This window comes from Pseudophryne corroboree, unplaced genomic scaffold (genome assembly GCF_028390025.1).
Source record: "Pseudophryne corroboree isolate aPseCor3 unplaced genomic scaffold, aPseCor3.hap2 scaffold_553, whole genome shotgun sequence".
Lineage (NCBI taxonomy): Eukaryota > Metazoa > Chordata > Amphibia > Anura > Myobatrachidae > Pseudophryne > Pseudophryne corroboree.
In genome coordinates, this window is record NW_026970153.1 from 56,141 (window position 1) to 70,871 (window position 14,731).

Genomic DNA, 14,731 nt, shown 5'->3' on the forward strand with positions numbered 1-14,731 from the left:
AGAGGTAGGCAGATTGAAACTATCCTTTGCTATATGCATTTTTTTTGTTAATTTAAGTAATCAAAACTGGGATTGATATTTTTGCTCTTTTATTTTTACTTAAAGTACAATAACTTTTACCATTTTAATTTGTTTTAATAGTATATTGACAGTATTGTTTTCTTTCAAAAATCCACTTAATTTTCTTTACCCTGTTATTAAAATGGTAATTGACAAAAACAAACTACATTGTCACCAGAAGAGCAATACAAAATGTACAAGTGATATATTAAAATCATCTTTCCAGCTTGAATTTCAATGATGCATTGGGGCAACAATTTTGTGAGAAACATCTTCACCCTTAAATAAAGATTTTCGTAATTCCTTACCTGTATGCTAATTAGATATCACCTTGTTTTCACATTAAACAGACTTCCACATGAGAAAGCAGCAAGGATGCAGTGGCGTTAATGTTTCCTGGTGTCAACCTGTATTATTTCAGTAGACATTGAAATGAGGATGCATCTTGCTGCCTTTCCAATGAAGCAAGTTTAATTTAGTAATAGGTGAAAAACCATCCTTACAAAGGTGTTAATCAGAGACTTGGCTTTGTGGACACTTTTCAGAGAACAAATTTGTTAGCATAAAAATAAAGCCAGAAAATGAAGAGCTGTTTAATCACTCAATTGGATTTTTCTGCCAGCATATTTTTTTTCTCTGCAACCCACTGCTAAATTGTGCTTCCTAGCTGTTTTTATAAAATCACTGAATCAAATCTAACTCTGATTACATCAGAGAAGGCCAGGTACCCTACACCATAACAGGGGGTTTGAAATTTTGACTTGTCTACTTAAATATCACCAAAATCTGATCACAAGTTTAATTACGTCCCTGGGTGGGATTGAACCACCAACCTTTTGGTTAATAGCCGAACACACTAACCGATTGCGCCACAGAGACACTTTGCAAAAAGTACATACTGACAAAGGCTAATAGGCATACATCTAGAACGTTTCCTAGAAAAACATTAAAAAATCAATAATCTGGAGAGTTTTTGTAAGATGTTTCTTCCATCAACCAACGAAGAAACACATTGGTACTTTCCCATGATGAGTGAGTGCTTCAGGATCTCTTGCACTTACATGTGCAGCAGAGTACTGCAATGGAAGCATGCTGGACCCATAACCCAGAGGTAGGCAGATTGAAACTATCCTTTGCTATATGCATTTTTTTTGTTAATTTAAGTAATCAAAACTGGGATTGATATTTTTGCTCTTTTATTTTTACTTAAAGTACAATAACTTTTACCATTTTAATTTGTTTTAATAGTATATTGACAGTATAGTTTTCTTTCAAAAATCCACTTAATTTTCTTTACCCTGTTATTAAAATGGTAATTGACAAAAACAAACTACATTGTCACCAGAAGAGCAATACAAAATGTACAAGTGATATATTAAAATCATCTTTCCAGCTTGAATTTCAATGATGCATTGGGGCAACGATTTTGTGAGAAACATCTTCACCCTTAAATAAAGATTTTCGTAATTCCTTACCTGTGTGCTAATTAGATATCACCTTGTTTTCACATTAAACAGACTTCCACATGAGAAAGCAGCAAGGATGCAGTGGCGTTAATGTTTCCTGGTGTCAACCTGTATTATTTCAGTAGACATTGAAATGAGGATGCATCTTGCTGCCTTTCCAATGAAGCAAGTTTAATTTAGTAATCGGTGAAAAACCATCCCTACAAAGGTGTTAATCAGAGACTTGGCTTTGTGGACACTTTTCAGAGAACAAATTTGTTAGCATAAAAATAAAGCAAGAAAATTAAGAGCTGTTTAATCACGCAATTTGATTTTTTTGCCAGCATATTTCTTTTTCTCTGCAACCCACTGCTAAATTGTGCTTCCTAGATGTTTTTATAAAATCACTGAATCAAATCTAACTCTGATTACATCAGAGAAGGCCAGGTACCCTAAACCATAACAGGGGGTATGAAATTTGACTTGTCTACTTAAAGATCACCAAAATCTGATAACAAGGTCAATTACGTCCCTGAGTGGGATTGAACCACCAACCTTTTGGTTAATAGCCGTACATACTAACTGATTGCGCCACAGAGACACTTTGCAAAAGTCCATACTGACAAAGGCTAATAAGCATTCATCTAAAACGTTTCCTAGCAAAACTTTAAAAAGTCAATAATCTGGAGAGTTTTTGTAAGATGTTTCTTCCATCAACCAACGAAGAAACACATTGGTACTTTCCCATGATGAGTGAGTGCTTCAGGATCTCTTGCACTTACATGTGCAGCAGAGTACTGCAATGGAAGCATGCTGGGCCCATAACCCAGAGGTAGGCAGATTGAAACTATCCTCTGCTATATGCATTTTTTTTTGTTAATTAAAGTAATCCAAAACTGGGATTGATATTTTGTCTCTTTTATTTTTACTTAAAGTACAATAACTTTTACCATTTTAATTTGTTTTAATAGTATATTGACAGTATTGTTTTCTTTCAAAAATCCACTTAATTTTCTTTACCCTATTAATAAAATGGTAATTGACAAAAACAAACTACATTGTCACCAGAAGAGCAATACAAAATGTACAAGTGATATATTAAATTCATCTTTCCAGCTTGAATTTCAATGATGCATTGGGTCAACAATTTTGTGAGAAACATCTTCACCCTTAAATAAAGATTTTCTTAATTCCTTACCTGTGTGCTAATTAGATATCACCTTGTTTTCACATTAAACAGACTTCCACATGAGAAAGCAGCAAGGATGCAGTGGCGTTAATGTTTCCTGGTGTCAACTTGTATTATTTCAGTAGACATTGAAATGAGGATGCATCTTGCTGCCTTTCCAATGAAGCAAGTTTAATTTAGTAATAGGTGAAAAACCATCCTTACAAAGGTGTTAATCAGAGACTTGGCTTTGTGGACACTTTTCAGAGAACAAATTTGTTAGCATAAAAATAAAGCCAGAAAACGAAGAGCTGTTTAATCACTCAATTGGATTTTTCTGCCAGCATATTTTTTTTCTCTGCAACCCACTGCTAAATTGTGCTTCCTAGCTGTTTTTTATAAAATCACTGAATCAAATCTAATTACATCAGAGAAGGCCAGGTACCCTACACAATAAGAGGGGGTTTGAAATTTTGACTTGTCTACTTAAATATCACCAAAATCTGATCACAAGGTCAATTACGTCCCTGGGTGGGATTGAACCACCAACCTTTTGGTTAATAGCCGAACACACTAACCGATTGCGCCACAGAGACACTTTGCAAAAAGTACATACTGACAAAGGCTAATAAGCATACATCTAGAACGTTTCCTAGAAAAACATTAAAAAATCAATAATCTGGAGAGTTTTTGTAAGATGTTTCTTCCATCAACCAACGAAGAAACACATTGGTACTTTCCCATGATGAGTGAGTGCTTCAGGATCTCTTGCACTTACATGTGCAGCAGAGTACTGCAATGGAAGCATGCTGGACCCATAACCCAGAGGTAGGCAGATTGAAACTATCCTTTGCTATATGCATTTTTTTTGTTAATTTAAGTAATCAAAACAGGGATTGATATTTTTGCTCTTTTATTTTTACTTAAAGTACAATAACTTTTACCATTTTAATTTGTTTTAATAGTATATTGACAGTATTGTTTTCTTTCAAAAATCCACTTAATTTTCTTTACCCTGTTATTAAAATGGTAATTGACAAAAACAAACTACATTGTCACCAGAAGAGCAATACAAAATGTACAAGTGATATATTAAAATCATCTTTCCAGCTTGAATTTCAATGATGCATTGGGGCAACAATTTTGTGAGAAACATCTTCACCCTTAAATAAAGATTTTCGTAATTCCTTACCTGTATGCTAATTAGATATCACCTTGTTTTCACATTAAACAGACTTCCACATGAGAAAGCAGCAAGGATGCAGTGGCGTTAATGTTTCCTGGTGTCAACCTGTATTATTTCAGTAGACATTGAAATGAGGATGCATCTTGCTGCCTTTCCAATGAAGCAAGTTTAATTTAGTAATCGGTGAAAAACCATCCCTACAAAGGTGTTAATCAGAGACTTGGCTTTGTGGACACTTTTCAGAGAACAAATTTGTTAGCATAAAAATAAAGCAAGAAAATTAAGAGCTGTTTAATCACGCAATTTGATTTTTTTGCCAGCATATTTCTTTTTCTCTGCAACCCACTGCTAAATTGTGCTTCCTAGATGTTTTTATAAAATCACTGAATCAAATCTAACTCTGATTACATCAGAGAAGGCCAGGTACCCTAAACCATAACAGGGGGTATGAAATTTGACTTGTCTACTTAAAGATCACCAAAATCTGATAACAAGGTCAATTACGTCCCTGAGTGGGATTGAACCACCAACCTTTTGGTTAATAGCCGTACATACTAACTGATTGCGCCACAGAGACACTTTGCAAAAGTCCATACTGACAAAGGCTAATAAGCATTCATCTAAAACGTTTCCTAGCAAAACTTTAAAAAGTCAATAATCTGGAGAGTTTTTGTAAGATGTTTCTTCCATCAACCAACGAAGAAACACATTGGTACTTTCCCATGATGAGTGAGTGCTTCAGGATCTCTTGCACTTACATGTGCAGCAGAGTACTGCAATGGAAGCATGCTGGGCCCATAACCCAGAGGTAGGCAGATTGAAACTATCCTCTGCTATATGCATTTTTTTTTGTTAATTAAAGTAATCCAAAACTGGGATTGATATTTTGTCTCTTTTATTTTTACTTAAAGTACAATAACTTTTACCATTTTAATTTGTTTTAATAGTATATTGACAGTATTGTTTTCTTTCAAAAATCCACTTAATTTTCTTTACCCTATTAATAAAATGGTAATTGACAAAAACAAACTACATTGTCACCAGAAGAGCAATACAAAATGTACAAGTGATATATTAAATTCATCTTTCCAGCTTGAATTTCAATGATGCATTGGGTCAACAATTTTGTGAGAAACATCTTCACCCTTAAATAAAGATTTTCTTAATTCCTTACCTGTGTGCTAATTAGATATCACCTTGTTTTCACATTAAACAGACTTCCACATGAGAAAGCAGCAAGGATGCAGTGGCGTTAATGTTTCCTGGTGTCAACTTGTATTATTTCAGTAGACATTGAAATGAGGATGCATCTTGCTGCCTTTCCAATGAAGCAAGTTTAATTTAGTAATAGGTGAAAAACCATCCTTACAAAGGTGTTAATCAGAGACTTGGCTTTGTGGACACTTTTCAGAGAACAAATTTGTTAGCATAAAAATAAAGCCAGAAAACGAAGAGCTGTTTAATCACTCAATTGGATTTTTCTGCCAGCATATTTTTTTTCTCTGCAACCCACTGCTAAATTGTGCTTCCTAGCTGTTTTTTATAAAATCACTGAATCAAATCTAATTACATCAGAGAAGGCCAGGTACCCTACACAATAAGAGGGGGTTTGAAATTTTGACTTGTCTACTTAAATATCACCAAAATCTGATCACAAGGTCAATTACGTCCCTGGGTGGGATTGAACCACCAACCTTTTGGTTAATAGCCGAACACACTAACCGATTGCGCCACAGAGACACTTTGCGAAAAGTACATACTGACAAAGGCTAATAAGCATACATCTAGAACGTTTCCTAGAAAAACATTAAAAAATCAATAATCTGGAGAGTTTTTGTAAGATGTTTCTTCCATCAACCAACGAAGAAACACATTGGTACTTTCCCATGATGAGTGAGTGCTTCAGGATCTCTTGCACTTACATGTGCAGCAGAGTACTGCAATGGAAGCATGCTGGACCCATAACCCAGAGGTAGGCAGATTGAAACTATCCTTTGCTATATGCATTTTTTTTGTTAATTTAAGTAATCAAAACTGGGATTGATATTTTTGCTCTTTTATTTTTACTTAAAGTACAATAACTTTTACCATTTTAATTTGTTTTAATAGTATATTGACAGTATTGTTTTCTTTCAAAAATCCACTTAATTTTCTTTACCCTGTTATTAAAATGGTAATTGACAAAAACAAACTACATTGTCACCAGAAGAGCAATACAAAATGTACAAGTGATATATTAAAATCATCTTTCCAGCTTGAATTTCAATGATGCATTGGGGCAACAATTTTGTGAGAAACATCTTCACCCTTAAATAAAGATTTTCGTAATTCCTTACCTGTATGCTAATTAGATATCACCTTGTTTTCACATTAAACAGACTTCCACATGAGAAAGCAGCAAGGATGCAGTGGCGTTAATGTTTCCTGGTGTCAACCTGTATTATTTCAGTAGACATTGAAATGAGGATGCATCTTGCTGCCTTTCCAATGAAGCAAGTTTAATTTAGTAATCGGTGAAAAACCATCCCTACAAAGGTGTTAATCAGAGACTTGGCTTTGTGGACACTTTTCAGAGAACAAATTTGTTAGCATAAAAATAAAGCAAGAAAATTAAGAGCTGTTTAATCACGCAATTTGATTTTTTTGCCAGCATATTTCTTTTTCTCTGCAACCCACTGCTAAATTGTGCTTCCTAGATGTTTTTATAAAATCACTGAATCAAATCTAACTCTGATTACATCAGAGAAGGCCAGGTACCCTAAACCATAACAGGGGGTATGAAATTTGACTTGTCTACTTAAAGATCACCAAAATCTGATAACAAGGTCAATTACGTCCCTGGGTGGGATTGAACCACCAACCTTTTGGTTAATAGCCGTACATACTAACTGATTGCGCCACAGAGACACTTTGCAAAAGTCCATACTGACAAAGGCTAATAAGCATTCATCTAAAACGTTTCCTAGCAAAACTTTAAAAAGTCAATAATCTGGAGAGTTTTTGTAAGATGTTTCTTCCATCAACCAACGAAGAAACACATTGGTACTTTCCCATGATGAGTGAGTGCTTCAGGATCTCTTGCACTTACATGTGCAGCAGAGTACTGCAATGGAAGCATGCTGGGCCCATAACCCAGAGGTAGGCAGATTGAAACTATCCTCTGCTATATGCATTTTTTTTTGTTAATTAAAGTAATCCAAAACTGGGATTGATATTTTGTCTCTTTTATTTTTACTTAAAGTACAATAACTTTTACCATTTTAATTTGTTTTAATAGTATATTGACAGTATTGTTTTCTTTCAAAAATCCACTTAATTTTCTTTACCCTATTAATAAAATGGTAATTGACAAAAACAAACTACATTGTCACCAGAAGAGCAATACAAAATGTACAAGTGATATATTAAATTCATCTTTCCAGCTTGAATTTCAATGATGCATTGGGTCAACAATTTTGTGAGAAACATCTTCACCCTTAAATAAAGATTTTCTTAATTCCTTACCTGTGTGCTAATTAGATATCACCTTGTTTTCACATTAAACAGACTTCCACATGAGAAAGCAGCAAGGATGCAGTGGCGTTAATGTTTCCTGGTGTCAACTTGTATTATTTCAGTAGACATTGAAATGAGGATGCATCTTGCTGCCTTTCCAATGAAGCAAGTTTAATTTAGTAATAGGTGAAAAACCATCCTTACAAAGGTGTTAATCAGAGACTTGGCTTTGTGGACACTTTTCAGAGAACAAATTTGTTAGCATAAAAATAAAGCCAGAAAACGAAGAGCTGTTTAATCACTCAATTGGATTTTTCTGCCAGCATATTTTTTTTCTCTGCAACCCACTGCTAAATTGTGCTTCCTAGCTGTTTTTTATAAAATCACTGAATCAAATCTAATTACATCAGAGAAGGCCAGGTACCCTACACAATAAGAGGGGGTTTGAAATTTTGACTTGTCTACTTAAATATCACCAAAATCTGATCACAAGGTCAATTACGTCCCTGGGTGGGATTGAACCACCAACCTTTTGGTTAATAGCCGAACACACTAACCGATTGCGCCACAGAGACACTTTGCAAAAAGTACATACTGACAAAGGCTAATAAGCATACATCTAGAACGTTTCCTAGAAAAACATTAAAAAATCAATAATCTGGAGAGTTTTTGTAAGATGTTTCTTCCATCAACCAACGAAGAAACACATTGGTACTTTCCCATGATGAGTGAGTGCTTCAGGATCTCTTGCACTTACATGTGCAGCAGAGTACTGCAATGGAAGCATGCTGGACCCATAACCCAGAGGTAGGCAGATTGAAACTATCCTTTGCTATATGCATTTTTTTTGTTAATTTAAGTAATCAAAACAGGGATTGATATTTTTGCTCTTTTATTTTTACTTAAAGTACAATAACTTTTACCATTTTAATTTGTTTTAATAGTATATTGACAGTATTGTTTTCTTTCAAAAATCCACTTAATTTTCTTTACCCTGTTATTAAAATGGTAATTGACAAAAACAAACTACATTGTCACCAGAAGAGCAATACAAAATGTACAAGTGATATATTAAAATCATCTTTCCAGCTTGAATTTCAATGATGCATTGGGGCAACAATTTTGTGAGAAACATCTTCACCCTTAAATAAAGATTTTCGTAATTCCTTACCTGTATGCTAATTAGATATCACCTTGTTTTCACATTAAACAGACTTCCACATGAGAAAGCAGCAAGGATGCAGTGGCGTTAATGTTTCCTGGTGTCAACCTGTATTATTTCAGTAGACATTGAAATGAGGATGCATCTTGCTGCCTTTCCAATGAAGCAAGTTTAATTTAGTAATCGGTGAAAAACCATCCCTACAAAGGTGTTAATCAGAGACTTGGCTTTGTGGACACTTTTCAGAGAACAAATTTGTTAGCATAAAAATAAAGCAAGAAAATTAAGAGCTGTTTAATCACGCAATTTGATTTTTTTGCCAGCATATTTCTTTTTCTCTGCAACCCACTGCTAAATTGTGCTTCCTAGATGTTTTTATAAAATCACTGAATCAAATCTAACTCTGATTACATCAGAGAAGGCCAGGTACCCTAAACCATAACAGGGGGTATGAAATTTGACTTGTCTACTTAAAGATCACCAAAATCTGATAACAAGGTCAATTACGTCCCTGAGTGGGATTGAACCACCAACCTTTTGGTTAATAGCCGTACATACTAACTGATTGCGCCACAGAGACACTTTGCAAAAGTCCATACTGACAAAGGCTAATAAGCATTCATCTAAAACGTTTCCTAGCAAAACTTTAAAAAGTCAATAATCTGGAGAGTTTTTGTAAGATGTTTCTTCCATCAACCAACGAAGAAACACATTGGTACTTTCCCATGATGAGTGAGTGCTTCAGGATCTCTTGCACTTACATGTGCAGCAGAGTACTGCAATGGAAGCATGCTGGGCCCATAACCCAGAGGTAGGCAGATTGAAACTATCCTCTGCTATATGCATTTTTTTTTGTTAATTAAAGTAATCCAAAACTGGGATTGATATTTTGTCTCTTTTATTTTTACTTAAAGTACAATAACTTTTACCATTTTAATTTGTTTTAATAGTATATTGACAGTATTGTTTTCTTTCAAAAATCCACTTAATTTTCTTTACCCTATTAATAAAATGGTAATTGACAAAAACAAACTACATTGTCACCAGAAGAGCAATACAAAATGTACAAGTGATATATTAAATTCATCTTTCCAGCTTGAATTTCAATGATGCATTGGGTCAACAATTTTGTGAGAAACATCTTCACCCTTAAATAAAGATTTTCTTAATTCCTTACCTGTGTGCTAATTAGATATCACCTTGTTTTCACATTAAACAGACTTCCACATGAGAAAGCAGCAAGGATGCAGTGGCGTTAATGTTTCCTGGTGTCAACTTGTATTATTTCAGTAGACATTGAAATGAGGATGCATCTTGCTGCCTTTCCAATGAAGCAAGTTTAATTTAGTAATAGGTGAAAAACCATCCTTACAAAGGTGTTAATCAGAGACTTGGCTTTGTGGACACTTTTCAGAGAACAAATTTGTTAGCATAAAAATAAAGCCAGAAAACGAAGAGCTGTTTAATCACTCAATTGGATTTTTCTGCCAGCATATTTTTTTTCTCTGCAACCCACTGCTAAATTGTGCTTCCTAGCTGTTTTTTATAAAATCACTGAATCAAATCTAATTACATCAGAGAAGGCCAGGTACCCTACACAATAAGAGGGGGTTTGAAATTTTGACTTGTCTACTTAAATATCACCAAAATCTGATCACAAGGTCAATTACGTCCCTGGGTGGGATTGAACCACCAACCTTTTGGTTAATAGCCGAACACACTAACCGATTGCGCCACAGAGACACTTTGCAAAAAGTACATACTGACAAAGGCTAATAAGCATACATCTAGAACGTTTCCTAGAAAAACATTAAAAAATCAATAATCTGGAGAGTTTTTGTAAGATGTTTCTTCCATCAACCAACGAAGAAACACATTGGTACTTTCCCATGATGAGTGAGTGCTTCAGGATCTCTTGCACTTACATGTGCAGCAGAGTACTGCAATGGAAGCATGCTGGACCCATAACCCAGAGGTAGGCAGATTGAAACTATCCTTTGCTATATGCATTTTTTTTGTTAATTTAAGTAATCAAAACTGGGATTGATATTTTTGCTCTTTTATTTTTACTTAAAGTACAATAACTTTTACCATTTTAATTTGTTTTAATAGTATATTGACAGTATTGTTTTCTTTCAAAAATCCACTTAATTTTCTTTACCCTGTTATTAAAATGGTAATTGACAAAAACAAACTACATTGTCACCAGAAGAGCAATACAAAATGTACAAGTGATATATTAAAATCATCTTTCCAGCTTGAATTTCAATGATGCATTGGGGCAACAATTTTGTGAGAAACATCTTCACCCTTAAATAAAGATTTTCGTAATTCCTTACCTGTATGCTAATTAGATATCACCTTGTTTTCACATTAAACAGACTTCCACATGAGAAAGCAGCAAGGATGCAGTGGCGTTAATGTTTCCTGGTGTCAACCTGTATTATTTCAGTAGACATTGAAATGAGGATGCATCTTGCTGCCTTTCCAATGAAGCAAGTTTAATTTAGTAATCGGTGAAAAACCATCCCTACAAAGGTGTTAATCAGAGACTTGGCTTTGTGGACACTTTTCAGAGAACAAATTTGTTAGCATAAAAATAAAGCAAGAAAATTAAGAGCTGTTTAATCACGCAATTTGATTTTTTTGCCAGCATATTTCTTTTTCTCTGCAACCCACTGCTAAATTGTGCTTCCTAGATGTTTTTATAAAATCACTGAATCAAATCTAACTCTGATTACATCAGAGAAGGCCAGGTACCCTAAACCATAACAGGGGGTATGAAATTTGACTTGTCTACTTAAAGATCACCAAAATCTGATAACAAGGTCAATTACGTCCCTGGGTGGGATTGAACCACCAACCTTTTGGTTAATAGCCGTACATACTAACTGATTGCGCCACAGAGACACTTTGCAAAAGTCCATACTGACAAAGGCTAATAAGCATTCATCTAAAACGTTTCCTAGCAAAACTTTAAAAAGTCAATAATCTGGAGAGTTTTTGTAAGATGTTTCTTCCATCAACCAACGAAGAAACACATTGGTACTTTCCCATGATGAGTGAGTGCTTCAGGATCTCTTGCACTTACATGTGCAGCAGAGTACTGCAATGGAAGCATGCTGGGCCCATAACCCAGAGGTAGGCAGATTGAAACTATCCTCTGCTATATGCATTTTTTTTTGTTAATTAAAGTAATCCAAAACTGGGATTGATATTTTGTCTCTTTTATTTTTACTTAAAGTACAATAACTTTTACCATTTTAATTTGTTTTAATAGTATATTGACAGTATTGTTTTCTTTCAAAAATCCACTTAATTTTCTTTACCCTATTAATAAAATGGTAATTGACAAAAACAAACTACATTGTCACCAGAAGAGCAATACAAAATGTACAAGTGATATATTAAATTCATCTTTCCAGCTTGAATTTCAATGATGCATTGGGTCAACAATTTTGTGAGAAACATCTTCACCCTTAAATAAAGATTTTCTTAATTCCTTACCTGTGTGCTAATTAGATATCACCTTGTTTTCACATTAAACAGACTTCCACATGAGAAAGCAGCAAGGATGCAGTGGCGTTAATGTTTCCTGGTGTCAACTTGTATTATTTCAGTAGACATTGAAATGAGGATGCATCTTGCTGCCTTTCCAATGAAGCAAGTTTAATTTAGTAATAGGTGAAAAACCATCCTTACAAAGGTGTTAATCAGAGACTTGGCTTTGTGGACACTTTTCAGAGAACAAATTTGTTAGCATAAAAATAAAGCCAGAAAACGAAGAGCTGTTTAATCACTCAATTGGATTTTTCTGCCAGCATATTTTTTTTCTCTGCAACCCACTGCTAAATTGTGCTTCCTAGCTGTTTTTTATAAAATCACTGAATCAAATCTAATTACATCAGAGAAGGCCAGGTACCCTACACAATAAGAGGGGGTTTGAAATTTTGACTTGTCTACTTAAATATCACCAAAATCTGATCACAAGGTCAATTACGTCCCTGGGTGGGATTGAACCACCAACCTTTTGGTTAATAGCCGAACACACTAACCGATTGCGCCACAGAGACACTTTGCAAAAAGTGCATACTGACAAAGGCTAATAAGCATACATCTAGAACGTTTCCTAGAAAAACATTAAAAAATCAATAATCTGGAGAGTTTTTGTAAGATGTTTCTTCCATCAACCAACGAAGAAACACATTGGTACTTTCCCATGATGAGTGAGTGCTTCAGGATCTCTTGCACTTACATGTGCAGCAGAGTACTGCAATGGAAGCATGCTGGACCCATAACCCAGAGGTAGGCAGATTGAAACTATCCTTTGCTATATGCATTTTTTTTGTTAATTTAAGTAATCAAAACTGGGATTGATATTTTTGCTCTTTTATTTTTACTTAAAGTACAATAACTTTTACCATTTTAATTTGTTTTAATAGTATATTGACAGTATTGTTTTCTTTCAAAAATCCACTTAATTTTCTTTACCCTGTTATTAAAATGGTAATTGACAAAAACAAACTACATTGTCACCAGAAGAGCAATACAAAATGTACAAGTGATATATTAAAATCATCTTTCCAGCTTGAATTTCAATGATGCATTGGGGCAACAATTTTGTGAGAAACATCTTCACCCTTAAATAAAGATTTTCGTAATTCCTTACCTGTATGCTAATTAGATATCACCTTGTTTTCACATTAAACAGACTTCCACATGAGAAAGCAGCAAGGATGCAGTGGCGTTAATGTTTCCTGGTGTCAACCTGTATTATTTCAGTAGACATTGAAATGAGGATGCATCTTGCTGCCTTTCCAATGAAGCAAGTTTAATTTAGTAATAGGTGAAAAACCATCCTTACAAAGGTGTTAATCAGAGACTTGGCTTTGTGGACACTTTTCAGAGAACAAATTTGTTAGCATAAAAATAAAGCCAGAAAATGAAGAGCTGTTTAATCACTCAATTGGATTTTTCTGCCAGCATATTTTTTTTCTCTGCAACCCACTGCTAAATTGTGCTTCCTAGCTGTTTTTATAAAATCACTGAATCAAATCTAACTCTGATTACATCAGAGAAGGCCAGGTACCCTACACCATAACAGGGGGTTTGAAATTTTGACTTGTCTACTTAAATATCACCAAAATCTGATCACAAGTTTAATTACGTCCCTGGGTGGGATTGAACCACCAACCTTTTGGTTAATAGCCGAACACACTAACCGATTGCGCCACAGAGACACTTTGCAAAAAGTGCATACTGACAAAGGCTAATAGGCATACATCTAGAACGTTTCCTAGAAAAACATTAAAAAATCAATAATCTGGAGAGTTTTTGTAAGATGTTTCTTCCATCAACCAACGAAGAAACACATTGGTACTTTCCCATGATGAGTGAGTGCTTCAGGATCTCTTGCACTTACATGTGCAGCAGAGTACTGCAATGGAAGCATGCTGGACCCATAACCCAGAGGTAGGCAGATTGAAACTATCCTTTGCTATATGCATTTTTTTTGTTAATTTAAGTAATCAAAACTGGGATTGATATTTTTGCTCTTTTATTTTTACTTAAAGTACAATAACTTTTACCATTTTAATTTGTTTTAATAGTATATTGACAGTATAGTTTTCTTTCAAAAATCCACTTAATTTTCTTTACCCTGTTATTAAAATGGTAATTGACAAAAACAAACTACATTGTCACCAGAAGAGCAATACAAAATGTACAAGTGATATATTAAAATCATCTTTCCAGCTTGAATTTCAATGATGCATTGGGGCAACGATTTTGTGAGAAACATCTTCACCCTTAAATAAAGATTTTCGTAATTCCTTACCTGTGTGCTAATTAGATATCACCTTGTTTTCACATTAAACAGACTTCCACATGAGAAAGCAGCAAGGATGCAGTGGCGTTAATGTTTCCTGGTGTCAACCTGTATTATTTCAGTAGACATTGAAATGAGGATGCATCTTGCTGCCTTTCCAATGAAGCAAGTTTAATTTAGTAATCGGTGAAAAACCATCCCTACAAAGGTGTTAATCAGAGACTTGGCTTTGTGGACACTTTTCAGAGAACAAATTTGTTAGCATAAAAATAAAGCAAGAAAATTAAGAGCTGTTTAATCACGCAATTTGATTTTTTTGCCAGCATATTTCTTTTTCTCTGCAACCCACTGCTAAATTGTGCTTCCTAGATGTTTTTATAAAATCACT